Below are 16,480 nucleotides of genomic sequence, written 5' to 3'. Positions count from 1 at the left end.
CCAAAAGTTTCCAGACAACTGAGCTACACCATCTGAGATGTAATGTCAGCAGCCCCAGCAAACTCAGAGCTGTCACTTCTTACTGAGCCACAATATACAAGATTATATACGGAGATGAGGGAAGGAATGGAGGAGGTTGGCCAGTGCAGGAAGTAATTAGACACAGCAGGAGAGAGGGGGGAACTGTAGACGCACTGGGGAATTGACTCTTCCTGGAGTGCACTCAAATTCCCTAGAAAGTTCTAAGACAAATTGCGAGTGAATAAAAAAATTTATGGAAAGGTAAAACGCTGTTAGAAAGCATCTGAAATACTTGATTTTTCTGTGCCTTTATCTGCAATTATTTTCAGTTGATGATGGGACTCTTTATTGAATATTTTTGGGTTGAAGAACTATAGTATGTGTGTACAATGTGTACTGCAAGTAGGCCTAGACTATATTTACCATGTCCAACAAAAAGAAGCCGGTTACTTGGTATCACCCAAAAATGTGAATACTTTATTGGCTACATAATAAAACACAATGGAAGGGCAAGCTTACGTGTTTAGGCTATAAAGCCTTAGTCATGGTGCTATGACTAAGCCTTTCTAGGCCAAACATGTAAGCCTGTCCTCCTATTGGGTTTAATTATGTAGCCAATAAAGTATTCATGTTTTTGGATGATACCAAGTAGCCAGGCTTCTTTTTGTTGGTCTGAAGACATGTGGGGTGTAATATTCCTCCAGCCTGATCACCAATAATCTAGTCCTGACAGTCCTGATGGATGAGTACTGCTCTTCTTGTGTATGTTGGTATATTTAACCATGCCCCTTTAAGTCATGCCCAATATTCAAAACAATGTAGCCACACCTTTCATTCATTGCATGTTTTTTCCATTTCATGGTGTCCCTATTTCTTAGTTTGTGATGTTGAGATGTTGCTGCTTGCAGGGAAGGGCTGGGAACATTTGGCCTGTGGAGCAAACACAACCAACTACAGTAGCTTTTACAATTGGTACAAATTTCAGTAGGCTAAAGAAAGTGTACCATGGTGCTTCATTGATAGCTGGACACAGTGAATGATGGGTCTTCCGGCATCAGCTTCCATTGCAAATCTTGGCTGTCACGTACCTGGTCAAGGTCAAACTAATGAGTGCTCACCTTACACCTCTTGTTCTGTTTCCCCTGAAGATGATATCATGGTATAACAGGGCACAGAGTGACATGGGTGCCTGTAGGAGATCCGGTTCTGAATATCTTGGAAGCAGATGCAGAGCTGGAGCAGGTCACAGGGTAGTAGGAAGATACTGGTGGGTAGTCAGATGGGCAGAGTTTGACAACAACCGGGCAGCAGGAGTGCAAAGTCAGGAACCAGGCCAAGGTCAGCATCAAGTGGGCAGAAGATGTACCAGAACAGCAGGCAGGAAGCAAGGTCAGGTCACAAGCCAGAGTCAGCAACAGAGGTTCAGGCACAAACAGGATGAGCAAGCCGAGTCAGCATACAGATGAGCACAGGGTCAGGTCCAGGGGCGGACTGACAACTCATGGGGCCCCTGGGCAATAGGGGATCATGGGGCCCCTGTGTCCTTGCCCAAACTCAAAAAAGCCTATAAAAAAGGTACCAGGGGCATCTCATGGGGCCCCCTACTAACCACGGGCCCTCGGGCAGTGCCCGAGTTTCCAAATGGTCAGTCCGCCCCTGGTCAGGTCACAAGCAGAAGGAGCTGACCACCACTCAGCAATGAACCTGAGCCCTGTAAAGCTTTAAATACAGTAGGCCACTACTAGGCGCCAAAGTCCATTAAACAAGCACGCTCACACATACAAACATGTGCACAATACTAATGCTCATGTGCACGTGCGTGTGTATCTGCACGTGCACATACATATGCGCATGTGTGTATGTACACGTGAACATTTAGATGCACGCAGGGTCCTACATTGTGCAAAGTTCTATGGACTGTTCTGTGTGCTTGCTCATTTCTTTGAGCACGTGTATTCATTTGAGCAAATTACAACTCTTAAAGTGCAGCAGCAGCTTGTTAAGATTTGATATTCCTTAAAATACAAAAAGATGGAAACCAGTTAAGTTGTTTGAGGGATGAGAATTAGTATTTAAATAGGCAATAGAGGTACATGGGGGCATTTAGTGGAGCCTGCAATCAGCTTACATAACTAAGATAAGGTGTACATCTTACAATGCAACCAGAACACACTTTGTGATGAACACTTGACATTAAAGGTGTAAATACAGCAGTATACTTACTTTTTTTTTTAATAATGACCCCTTTGTTTTGACTGGATCCTGAACTTTCTTATAAATGAAATATTGAAGTATAGTTTTTTGGGGTTTTGTTTACACATTTGAACATTTTAGGTTATCTTGGAAGTGCAAAGGCAAGCCCTCCTTTCTGTAACAATTAAGCCCCATTTTCCTTATGTACCCCTATAAGAAATGGCATGTTGTAATGGTAGTAGCAGTAGAAGGTTTAAGTTGTAGTAAGTTCTACATCACCTAGAAGACAAAGGTTGCAATATTTGCTTTTAATTACCGGTATACAGCAATATACATCAAGTAGCATTAACAATTTTGTGGGATCAGAACAAACTTTTTTTTATTGTGCTGAAGGTTGTGCTTGGTAAGGGGTACACCCAAAAGCTTGAAAGCTTCAAAATTTGGATGTTAGTACAAATAAAAAAGTATCACAGACAGTACTCATTTATTTCTGTTATTTTGCTGCAAAAACCTCTAAGCAAAAAAAATCATCAGTGCGAAGTCTAAATGTTCTAAAACCTCCCAGACTGTCTTTTTATAGACAATATTGTGTCATTAAAAGTTAGGAGAACCTATGGCACAGACCCTGACAGCAGGCAGGAGGATAAAGACCCAAGAAGTTCATACGAGGCTAAACACTTTAGAATTAGGTAAATAATAGAAGCAGACACTCTCGCGATTTGGTTGAGTGAGACCTATTTTTTGTGCCACCCAGTTATTAATATTTTTGGACTACTGACTTGTAAGAGTGGCCTAATGGACAAGATACCAGTTCACTTTCAAGCAGCACAGTGAAGTCAGCAAGCTCCCCAACAAATCTCTTGAAAGAATCTAATTTGGATCTAATTTTGATTGAATTTGTATGGCTCCTGGAAATAAAGACTCAGATGGAAGTAGAATACTTTGTATAGTATGTTCAAATTCAAGCACCTTATATGTCTGCAGCAGGGGCGGACTGACAACTCATGGGGTCCCCGGGTAATAGGGGATCATGGGGTCCCTGTGTCCTTGCCCAAACTCAAAAAAGCCTATGAAAAAGGTACCAGGGGCATCTCATGGGGCCCTCTACTGACCCCGGGCCCTCGGGCAGTGCCCAAGTTTGAAATGGTCAGTCCGCCCCTGGTCTGCAGTACTAACTACAATGTACAGTCTGAAGATCTATTTTTTCACTGGCAAAAAAATGCTCTAAATAGGTTGCAGTTGTGGAAACAATAATAAGGATTAATGGAAAATGTGGGATCTTTCTTGCTTATCATACGCAAATATATAGCCTACTTTCTCTTCTGCTTTAAAGCTTTCTGGTGCCTGAGGAGCTGCATGTGCCATGTACAGCCACAAATACAAATGAATGGGTGGACATGGCCATGCTTGGGTAAATGCTGTTTGCTTTTGCACTGGTGTTTACCAACGCATGCATATAAGGTGCTTCTCCTTGAACTCGAAAGTGGCTTCTGCATTGGCGTACAGCCATTTACTTGAATTGGCAGTTGTATGTGGCACACAAGGATAACTAGACAACAGAAGGTGCTGGGGATTTTATACCTCAGCATGTTGGAGCTGCTAAGTGGCTGTGTGCGTGAGGTCTTCAAGTGTGACCTAGTCAGCGAAATGTTATTCACAGGATCACCAGGTGAAAATAATAGAAAAAAAAAGAAAACTAATAAAGCCATCAAAACTTAGAACTTGTGAGCTGCATATATAACATTTTGGTTTAGGGGTTTGTATACACTTTTGGCTCATATAGGTGAAGAAACAGTGTGCAGGAAGTGATGGACGTACACCTGAACTCTCAAGGGTTTGTATATAAAGAGTCTATTTGTAGACTCACCAATGACTGGCCACACATTAATTTACAAATCATTCATTTTTGGTCTATAAAGCACATTGACACGGCACTAGGCAATATCCTTATTCTCCAAAAATAATCCATACACCTGGTTCACACTAGTGCTACTTCTCATGCAACCTAAGTCGCATGACAAGGGAAATCTCATTATCACTCAACTGTCCCTGTCCTAATCACTTCGACTCAGCATGGTACGATTTTGGAAAAGGTTCCTGCACTACTATATTGCGATTTACAGTGCAACCTGGCCCAACAGGATATGCAAAGTTTCACCGTAATTGGCATCAAAGTCACATCGCAGTAGTGTGAACCGAGCCTTGATGGCCCTGTGATCTATTTTACATGAAATTGTTCCTTACAGTGTTTTTTTGCTCCGCAAGCTCTCCTCTTCCCCCTCACTTGCATTTGTTTGGAATGAGCAGTGCGCTTTAGTTGCGGTCATGTACACTGACTTATGCACACTACACATCCCATAGTCCATGAGTGGGTAAGCAAGAGAGGGTAATAGGAAATCGGATCACAACAGAAAAAAAAATATTAAAAAAAACCAAAAAAAAAAAAAGGAATTTGGGGAAACCTTGTACACAGCAAATGCATTTTTACATAGTTAGTATGGCTGAAAAAAGACAAAAGTCCATCCAGTTCAACCATAGAAAAAAAAGGTATAATCCTATACCCACAGTTGACAGTTTTACAAAACCAAAGAATTTTGCCCATAGTTACATTCTGCATTGAAGTAATTACCGAAGTATCATTATAGCAGGAATAGCATTAGCAAACCAGATTTGATAGCCATTTATTGTATTTTTTTGCCATGTTTGAGATATATATATACATATATTCCACTTTAAATTCCAGCTTTATAAATACAGATACATGTTGGCTACAGGGTTAGTTCACCTATACTGACTTTTGCCAAAATAATTCCCAAGCATTACAGCATCCTCAGTATATTACTATGCTGGGCTCTGTTTCTTAAAAGAAAGTTTGCTTTTTCAGTTGTGCATTTCATTGCCCTCCCCTCTCCATCCTGCAGATCACAAGTGAACACATGGCTTTGCTGCCTACTGATGCATGCGCAGTCTGCTCTCTCTCTCCACTCAGTATTCTGTGAGAATAAAAGAGAGTAGGGTAGGGAACAAAGCCATGTACTTGTTTGTGATCTGCAGGATGGAGAGGGGAGGACAATGAAATGAGCACCTGAAAAAGAAAGCATTCTTATTAAAATGAAGCTTTGCATAGTAATGTATAGAGGACATTATAATGCTTGGGAATGTTTTTGGCTAAACTCAGTAAAGGTGAGAGACATGGGGGCTACCATCACTAATCTTCTGAAAATGCTAGTTGCCTCAGGAGGCTTCAAACCTGGGAGCCTCTCTATTGTGCAAATACTGACCTCACCTCCATGGCTATGATGGGTAATGTCATTGACCAACAGTGAGGAGCAGTAGGGCCCAGGCTGAGCTAGTAGATAGTTGAGATTGGCATGATAAAGCACTTTGTCAGTATGGGCACTATAGATGGCCCTGAGCTTTGGGGTTCCTGGGCCCCTCAAGAGATATATTCCTGTACATGAATACACTTCTGGTTCTCTTCTTTCTGTACCTCCTGGTTTAGTAGTTATAAAGTAAACACAGGTTAAATTTAATAATGGTTTCATACCAGGGGCTCAGCAAGATAGTCTCCTTGGAATTTAAGCTTTCTGCACCAGTGCTTTGCACAAAAATTCATTTTTGGATAGCGGTCTTAAAAATGAACAGTTCTGTTATTGCTGTAGATAGAGAACCAAAAAAAGGTCTTTATTGTGATGAAAGGAGGAATTTATACAGAACTTTAGTCTAAACTTTTGGACTTTGATTGGTAAAAATATCAATTAATGCAATTTTCATTATTATTCCTTAAAATCGTTAAATGTATTTGGAAATGCAATGAGTGTACTTGAAGTCTGTTATTATCACATGTATAGCCGCATTCAATCTGGGAGAGGGATGGGCAACACTAGGAGCCAATCAGGCTCTGATACCGTGCAGAATGTGCTGACCAAAGGTGAGAACATAGTGAGTTGAATGATGGCTTTAACGTTGTACTTCTCCTGCACTGTCCAGTCAATGGGCAGGAGGCATCTTCTTGACCAAGCTGTGGTGCTTCAATGGAGTCTGAGATTCAGGCTGTGCTGTCAGATAAGGGTGCCTGGATCACAAGGCTGGCGATACAGAATTTCAAATCCTTTGTTAGTAACAATTTTCATGTACTTCAAATGTGTAATTATTTGCTTGTCTTTATGACCCCCCCCCCCACCTTTCCCAAGTATTAAACTAATCAGTGACTTGTTCCTCCAAAACCTTTGATATGCAGCCTCCTCTTCACAAGTCTCAAAGCCAGGCTCTTCCTTGCCTGTGCATTCATGTCCCAATCTCCATACATTTGTATGGAAAGGTCCGTCGCTGAAATGACAAACGGACAATCATTTTTATCCTTCAAGCAGTATCTTAACTAATGAATTAACACAGAATTACAGAAAGCATTCAGGTACTGCTGGGCTTTCTTTTTTTAGAAAGCCCAGCATGCTTTTCAAGCAGTGAAATGAAAGTACCTTGCAATAGATATTTATTTGTTAAATAAAGATTTATTGAAAATAATTTAAAATTTTTAAGGGTTTTCTAACACAAGTGGAACTCTCTACTACACCTCTGAAGATGAAGACAAAGTAATCCGCAATCGGTGCAACAGAACATACACTATATTGCCAAAAGTATTGGGATGCCTGTGTCTATGGGAATGTTTGACCATTCTTCCACAAGCGCATTTGTGAGGTCAGGCACTGATGTCGGACGAGAAGGCCTGGCTCACAGTCTCCAGTCTAATTCATCCCAAAGGTGTTCTGTTGGGTTGAGGACAGGACTCTGTGCAGGCAATTTAAGTTCCTCCACCCCAGACTCACTCATCCATGTCTGTATGGACCTTGCTTTGTGCACTGGTGCGCAGTCATGTTAGAACAGGAGGGGGCATCCCCAACTGTTCCCACAAAATTGGGAGCATGAAATTGTCCACAATGTCTTGGTATGCTGACGCCTTTAAGAGTTCTCTTCACTGGAACTAAGGGGCCAAGCCCAACCCCTGAAAAACAACCCCGCACCATAATCCCCCCTCCACCAAACTGTACACTCGGCACAATGCGGTCAGGCAAGTACTGTTCTGGAAACCGCCAAACCCAGCACATCCATTAGATTACCAGAGAGAGAAGCGTGATTCATCACTCTGGAGAACATGTCTCCACTGCTCTAGAGTCCAGTGGTGGCGTGCTTTACACCACTGCATCCGACGCTTTGCATTGCACTTGGTGATGTAAGGCTTGGATGCAGCTGCTCAGCCATGGAAACCCATTCCATGAAGCTCTTTACACACTGTTGTGCTAATCTGAAGGACACATGAAGTTATATGTCTTTAGCTATTGACTCTGCAGACAGTTGGCGACTTCTGTGCACTTCAGCATGTGCTGACACCGCTCTGTCATTTTACATGGCCCACCACTTTGAGTTGCTGTTGTTCCCAGTTGCTTCCACTTTGTTATAATACCACTAACAGTTGACTGTGGAATATTTAGTAGCAAGGAAATTTCACGGATGGACTTATTGCACAGGTGGCAACCTACCCCAGTACCACGCTTGAATTCACTGAGCTCTTGAGACCCATTCTTTCACAAATGTTTGTTGAAGCCATGCCTAGGTGCTTTATGGGTGTCCCAATATAGTGTATATAAAGGTGAGCAAAACACCCACTGGAGCCATCTAGTGAAGGAATGAAATTGTGTTTAAAAAGAACAAGAAATCTATTCATTATTGACAACAGCTCCATATACCTCAAGCTTTCTCTATTCTGGTTTTATGATCCAATCTTGTAGCAGTTAGCATCTTTGCCAAAGAGCTGTTGAAAGAAATACTATACAGTGGACACGCAACCTGGAGAATGAGTAGTGTTCAAGACAATGAACTCATTTCATCAAGTTATTAGATATCTCACTTTAGATAGATGAGGGTGAAAGCAAAGTCACCTAATCTTGTAGAGAGCCACCCAGCAGAAGTCAAGAGGTGACATATACTAAACTCCAAATATATGTGAAATATCAGTTTTATGTGTGCTGAATATTTAAAGCGATAATAGCGTGCTGCTTAAAATATTGGCCATAGATGTGCATGGCAGTCTGCGCAGCCCCAGAGTGATCCAATATATGAAGTAGCCAGATGAGGTCATATAAGTATGCTCTCTTTCAATGTTGATCTATTGGTTCAATAAATCACATTGCAGTTTAATAAGCATTCTGTTTTGACATCTCAGCATCCTCAACATCCTACATGAATGTGTTAGCCTGAGGTAATAATACTGAGTTTTTGGCCTCTTCTAGCGTTTTCCATCTCCCCAATGGTCTTGGTAAATGAAGGCTTCAGTTTATTAGCAGTAATAGGCCAAAGGGTGGTCAACTTTGTTCTTCTTTTGATGATCCTTGTAAGAAATACGGAGTTATGAAATGGTGCCAATGTAAATCTAACGTTGGCTGACCATGGCAGAAATATTGCTCAAAGATAAAATAACTACTCACATAAATAGGGAATTGAAGGATTCTGATAGGAATTGCTTGTGATGGATGCTGGACATTGCCTTCATGTTTTCACATTAGGTTGAAAAATAAGCAAAGTAAAATGATTATTACGTCTTGAAAATAGTAGTATGCAGGATATTACTATCCTAACAGTGAACCATAAGGCTTTTAGGACACTACAGAGTTCCATGACCACAGAGAGCTACAAACATTCATACCAGGTATTACTGTAGAGGTCATGTAACTTCTCAGTACACCAGATCAGCCATTTTCAACCACTGAACCCTAGGGTTCCTCCAGAAGTTTCTTTAGCTGTGGCTCTTTGACTTCCCATTTGATAATGCCTGCATAGTTTCGGGGTCCACACCACTTGGCAAAGCCAGCTACATCAACCCAATGATCTTTTTAGCTGTCTGCAAGGGTGGCATTATAACCACCACTGTAACGGGGGCATTCTGCCCACTAGCCACCAATGTGGGGAGCATTTTTTCCCACTGACCACCAACAAAGCCTTTTTTTTTTCTTTTTTGCAAGGGTATCCTAAGACCTGAAAATTATATTAAGAAGGTTAATTTAGGGTAAAAAGTTTGAGAAAGGCTGCATCAGATTATTATTTCAATGTAGCAGCTGTGCAGTATGGCCACAGCTTTCTGGAAGGTGGTTGATGATAGATTATTAGCCTGAAATAAATTTACTAATCTGGTAGTTGAATAATGTGGCAAGCATAACCTGGTGCCAGTGTGTAGCTCTCTATCAGTATTGACCCATCACGGTAATTGATGTCCTTGTTCTTCCAACACAGATGCAGTGGTAATAGGGGCCAAGTACTGACATTGTAGATAAAAGCATGATGAATTTTGGGACTCTACAAGGAAGAAAGACTATAGCCATTGAGCACTGTTGTGCTGCAAAAATGCCTGAACGTGTTGTTTTGCCATTTTTTTCTTAAAGGAACCCAACCCATCTTACCAAAGCATCTGTGTTTCAGATCACCACCATGTATTTTAATGCATTAGCATGCATTGTAGTGCCCTGTGATACAAAAATTGTGCATGCACCTTTTTTGGTGTGTTAGACAGCCCATTCAAATTGCAGCTTGAGCTACTGATATCTGTAAACAAAGGGCTGATTAAAACAGAGTAAAACTTCACCAACTGACTTCAGTCCTGGTGTGCATTGCTGTGGCACACAAGGTCCCATTCCACCATCTTCATCTGTGACACCATCAAGCAATCAGAGGTATCTTCAGGGTTCTTGAAACCAATATCCTGATGGTGCACATGCACCATCATCTGGGGGCTGACTGAAAGTAGCAAGAGGATAGCTAGCCTCCTTATGACATCCATAATACACAATGCAATACTCTCCTTGGATGCATGACATGAGTATCCCAGGAAGCTGCAGGAAGTAACACATCATTCTCATCTAGGCTAGAACATGGGAAGTAATGGGAGAATTCCCTGAAAAAGGTGATTAAAAAAATAAAAAAGAGCAGTTTGTTATTCTGAGTGGGAGATGTAAAGAATGAGTAAGCAGACAGTGGCCGAGGAGGGTGAAGAACCACTTTAATGTACACATTCATTGCTGAATGTATCCAGTTTATATAAACTTTGTATATTAATAAAGAAAATTAGAGTGCAGAATCCTTACGGTATAGGATTCATTCCTCACACATCCTGGTAGAGTAACAAAATATTTCATCAAACCAAATATTTCAGTATGAGTGAAGTTATATACGGCTTTTACTGTATACTATATACTGCGCGCTCCCTTGACTTTGTAGTATTTCCTTCCAGGCACAAGAGGGAGCCCGTGCCTTGTAAATCACAAGTATATTAAACAAGACATTAACAGCTTACATAAAATCGAAATACATGCAACAAATTAAATACAGCTGCTCAGCCTGCAAATCATTTAAATCCTGTGTAGTGCATATTTTTGCATAGTGCAAAGGAATTTTAATTATAACCAAAAAGTTAATGCATTGTTAATGTCATATACATCAAAAGCTTGTGCATATTTTATGAACAAGAAATTTCAGCCATGTTATAATTACCAAATATAGAAATGTTCTCCGTGCTTTGTTCACATATAAAATCTATACCCTGACTCCATCCGAGTCCCTCTCCCCCCCTAGTCATTTCCAGGGACATTTTATCGCTTGTATATCAAAGCTAAATACTGACGCAGAGGACTGCGGCGTCCTGGTTAACCCATATACAGTACACTGCAGAAATAATATTTTAGAAATACTGTCTCTCTCTAAAATGTTACTTGATGAATGATAAAAAAATTCATAATTGTATGCATATTCTTTAATAATTTAGTATTTATTTGGTCTTAAAAAGAATAAAAATAGTTGCGTCCTTATTTAAACAAATATACATCAAATATTACGTATGAATATTTAATTTTCATTACTTCTGCAAATGAAATCACCTGCTTCTCTGCAGGTTTCTTCTACAGGTGTGCTGCGAAACAGATCTGAAAAACAAGAGATATCAGATCACATAGATTACTGAATAACTCAAAGGAACACAGACACACACACACACACACTGACACAGACACCCCCCCACACACACAGACAGACACACACACACATAGACACAGACAGACACACACACACACACACTGACACAGACACAGACACAGACACACACACACACACACACACACACATAGACACAGAAACACACACTGACACAGACACACACTGACACAGACACACACACACACATAGACACAGACAGACACACACACACTGACACAGACACACACACACACTGTATCAAAGAAACAGTGCAGCGCTTAAATTAAAAGTCCTCAGTAATTCCCGATCAGTGGATGTTCCTCAATTAAGAATGGAAGAAATGCCCACTCACCGGAACTACACTTGGTACAGTGCAGTGTATGAATATTATTCCCTGGTGTCACTGGAAGTGTACATCTGGTTCAGCCCTTGGAAGAGTATCCCTCTCTAGATCAAGCAGGTCCAGGATCACAACAATTTAGGCTCCGACTCAGAGTTCCCCTTAAGGGATGTATGGGTGTTGCTCTTACAGTAGTAGGAACCTCCCTCTCTGGATGGATTCGGAGTAACACAGCTTCTGGAAAAAAGTACTCCCCATGCGGGGTTAAAGCAAAAAGGTGCCCATAGTGAGATAAAGTTTGAATAAAGTGAATTTTATTGAGAGAACAAAGGATGCATCCAATGGACATCAATAGGAACGGCAGATAGCAACATAAACACTAACCGTCCCTAGAAGGAAATGGCCGCTGGAGCTCCACGATGCTCCGACGGCGTGACGTCAACGGCGCGAGCAGGCTCCTCCTTACGCGTTACGTGCCACGCACATCGTCAGACACACACACTGACACAGACACCCACACACACTGACACAGACACACACACAGACAGACAGACACACACAGACAGACACACACACACACAGACAGACACACACACACACACCTCCTCTCTCCTAGCAGAGACAAGACCGCCTAGCTTAGTCAATTATACATAGGCTACCAATGCAGGGAGCGCTGGGCTTCCTTATTAGGAATACTAAACTTTGCAAACTAATTGTGATGGATATGCCCTTTATTAAATATTTATTTAATATTTATTTTTGATCCAAATAACTAAAAAGAATGTTACACTTTTTATATACTTTAACAATTAAAATTGACTAAAAAAAAATTATCTTTAACGTGGAAAATTATAGATTTTATATTTCACTTCATCATGCTGTATACCAGGAACTTTTTCTAGGGAAAACATTTCAATAACAAATCTCAAAATCCTAAAACTGTGCTTGAAAGTTAGAGACAGCCAAAAACTCTACAGTTCAATAACCTTTTCACTGGACCAATAGATGGGTAATTGTTGCTCAATGGTAGACAAATTTTGGTAGTTTTGAGAATTTTTGAGTTTGGTTCACGATCAACATTTTTCATGTTGATTTAGAGGAGAAATCAACATCATTTTATGCACTAGATGATTATGGACGGTGGGTTAGGACATATTCCCACAAATGTGGAATACACGGCTTAGATTCTTTCAATAGGTGCATTATAAGAGATTAGTTTTATCTTTTTTTGAAAACGTTGTATAGATAGATGGTGTTCCAATTCTGTTCCAGAAATTGCATGTATCACATCCCTCCATTAGTTAAGTTTTGGACAATTCCAGTAAACATCCCAGTAAATACAAAAGGTGTGCCTAGGCCCTGCTGACATCTCCAGAACAGTGGAGAGGATTCTGGAAGCCATATTTGAACTACAGTTGGGGACCTGTACATCTGAATAGGATTTTGTGGCCAGACTGCTGGATTTTATTGGCAAGGGAGGATCTATGAAATATAGGATGTGTTCCAAGTCCCAGGTCCTCCTATCATGTATGTAGCAAAGCACATGGCAGGGGGTTGCTCCATGGGGTTGTTTAGTGAGTATTTAGAAATATTACAGTTTTAGGATCAGTAGGTAAAAAATCTTTGGCACTTTCTGGAGAAACTTACTTATTTTTATGTTCTTTGTTCTTAAACTGGGTTTCAAAGGACAGAACAGTATTAGAGCTCCAAAGAAATATCAAAATTATCTTTTAAAAGAGTTGTAACCATGCCAAAGAAGAAAAACTACATGGCACCATTAAATCTTGAGCATACCTATCTATGAGAAAAGAGACTTGGTGTTCCAGCAAAATATACACACCTTTCAATGCACTTAAGTTCTTAGACCACAGCAGAACCTTCGTTGTCTTTAAGAGACATGTTAAAAAACGTTTTCAGTTCACCAGACTCCCATCTGAGATATCTTTAGCCCCAGGGATATTTTTGGTACTTGTTTTCTCCATTAAATGCAAAACTTAGGAAGAAAGATAATTCCAAACATGGATGATTGGCTGCTAGTAGAAGTTTGAGGCATGCCATTTAGAAAGTACCAGTTTGGAAAAACAAAAGTCATATATTATGTCCTCCAGGCAGTCAGCATCAATGTCATTAATTATATAATTTGGAGCTCACCAGTTTGGGGGCATCTATGTAGATTTAGATAAAAATATTTCTCGAGGACAAGGTTAGCAGACTTATTGTCCAGGTATAGAAGTTAAAGACAGATTTTATTTCCTTTTGCTAATTGGTACTTCTCGTGACTTCATTTGCAGTGTAAGCTTTTACAGTGCCATTTACCTATAAGACCTCTACAGCAAGAGATGCTTAAATAGAAACTACAAATATCTGACCTCCATTAAATTCAATTCCAGAAGACAAGGTCTGCATTCATGGTTATCTATACCCAAGAAAAAAAACTCTTTTTTGGTGTTTAGATACCACAGATATAGCAGATTATCAGTCATTAGAAGTGGTTGCTGCATTCAGTTTTTTTTTTGGGCTAAAAACATTTTCAGCAAGTTCAGAAATTACACAATTACAGTTATATTACCATACATTACAATAATCATGCTAGAGATGCAGTGACCTTGTAATTTCCTGTGAGCTGAACTGATAGCACGAACAATGTTATCTAGTAATCCCCACCCCATATGATGGAGATAAAGATAGGAAGATGCGCCTAACGCCCTGTACACACGATGAGAATATTGAACAAATGATTGTACGTTTTTTTTTGTTTATCTTTTGCATGCTAGTCTCATATTGATAGCAAAAAGGTTACTGAAGTTATGAAAATTCTTGAAGAACAGAATAACAATTCGGACGTGATGTCATATATTGTAGTAGAGAACAAAAACAGAGCGCACCAACCTTGCGCATTACCTCAGTAAACAATTAGTGGATTTATTTATTTAAGAGATATACTCACAAAAGTAGCAATATAACAATCATATAGAATCCAAAAATGGATCATTGGATAAGGAGACACGTGTGAATCCCATCGGAAGGGGAGACTCTCAGGGTGACGCTGACGCGTTTTGAAGAGGGATCCCTTCTTCATCAGTTAAGGTTTCAGTGTTACATACATATCTACTCCTCCTCTCAGCTCCGCTCCATGATATGCAAAGAATTTTGCATGTCTGGAACCTTAACTGGAGAGGAGGAACTAATTCCAGTCCTGCTGGCAGGACCAAAAAGCGCTGTTGAGCGAACACTTGGTGGGAGGTCATATTCTTAAGGTGAGAGTTCACCTGGTGATGGTTTGGCACTGGCATTTATGTTGAATATTGCTGCACGGAGGTGAAGTCTTGTTTTGAAGCACGGCTGTTTTTCATCTCATCATTGGACTTTTTATTTACACATTGCGGTTTCAGATTGGGACATTCATTCACTTGCACTATATATTTACAGTTAGGTCCATATATATTTGGACACAGGCACAATTTTAGTTTTTTTCAGGTATTGACCAAAACATATTCAAGCTACAGTTATATATATATATATATATATATATATATATATTTATATGCACAGGAATATATTATGATATTTATATAGTATTATAATAGTTATATTATGTGGAACATTTTTATGGTGTTTAGTATTACATTTATTATGATGGGACTGGCGCAGCACTATTTTTGATATGTTAAATTTCCGTACGACTAGTATGAGAGGTCACTGAGTGCACTGCAGCTAAACACTATTATACATTATTTTGGAATACATTCTATATTACATACTTTATGGATTATTTATAGTGTGTATAGCACAATAGCATTTAGATTTATAGCAGCGCATAAAGACTTGATTTTATCTATTGTAATGTATTTTCGGACAAAAACTGTACCGATTAAACAAAAATTGTATGATCTGGTATCACATGAGAAAAATTTTCATGCTTGTCTCTTCGAATAATTTCAGAAGAAGGCTGTGAACAAATGATCAGATTATTATATATTCGCTTCGAAAGCGGTATTTTTTGCACGATTTTCTGATCATGTGTACTAGGCTTTCAGTCCATCTTTGGTCACAATCATGGCTCCCTTTATAGATACAGTGGAGGAGTAGTCACAGCCCTCCCATGAGAGAAAGCATGTTATTTGCAGAATTGCCAGGTAAAAAAAAAAAAAGAAAACTAATGCAGCCACCTCATCCAAGAGATAGTGAGTTGCAGTATATTTCATTTTTGTTTTTGGGTTTAGATATGCTTTAAAGATTAAATCTATAATAGGCAGATAAAAAATACATAAATTAGTGACATTCCATATTGATACGCCATTAAAAATGTATTTTTTTAATTCAAGCAGAGTATATACCTGAATTTAAAATTGCCTCTCGCAGTCCCAGTGATGCCAAGTTTAGACTGGGGAATAGAGAAGCACCACAAGGAGCTGTGCTTCAGTACAGTGACCTGTTTGCAGTTCTTAGATCTAAAGATCTGAACGTCTATTTTGGCAATCCACCTGTAGCACTACCTTCTTGAGGGCTGCTGGATTTGTTTGGGTCCCCCTAAGCTCTGCACAGCCAGGTAACATGCATTTTCCCACACTTGTACATTAAGAGTTAGTACACACTCCTTGAGCTGCTTTTTAGTTGTTTTTATTAAGGGGTTGGATGGGGTCTACGGGTATATGGGATGCCCAAGGAGTTATAAATTCGAGGACAAACTTCTTAGCATCAATACTGTACAAGAAAAAGTGGATCAAAAATAGCAACTGTCTCTGTTAAGGAGCACTGAAGTCCCATTCTCAAACCCCAAATAAATCCTTCCTCTTCACCCGGCTGCACTGAGGTTATCCCCGTGCAAGGGATTCCAAGATCTGCCAGTTAAGAAGTCCCGGATGAGAAGTAGTTGGGTCTTGCACCTGTCCGCCCTCTCCCGTTATATGG

Source organism: Staurois parvus, unplaced genomic scaffold, assembly GCF_062004578.1.
Source record: "Staurois parvus isolate SC_StPar_1 unplaced genomic scaffold, SC_StPar_1.0 ptg000018l, whole genome shotgun sequence".
Taxonomy (NCBI): domain Eukaryota; kingdom Metazoa; phylum Chordata; class Amphibia; order Anura; family Ranidae; genus Staurois; species Staurois parvus.
Note: the sequence above shows the minus strand (reverse complement) of the source record.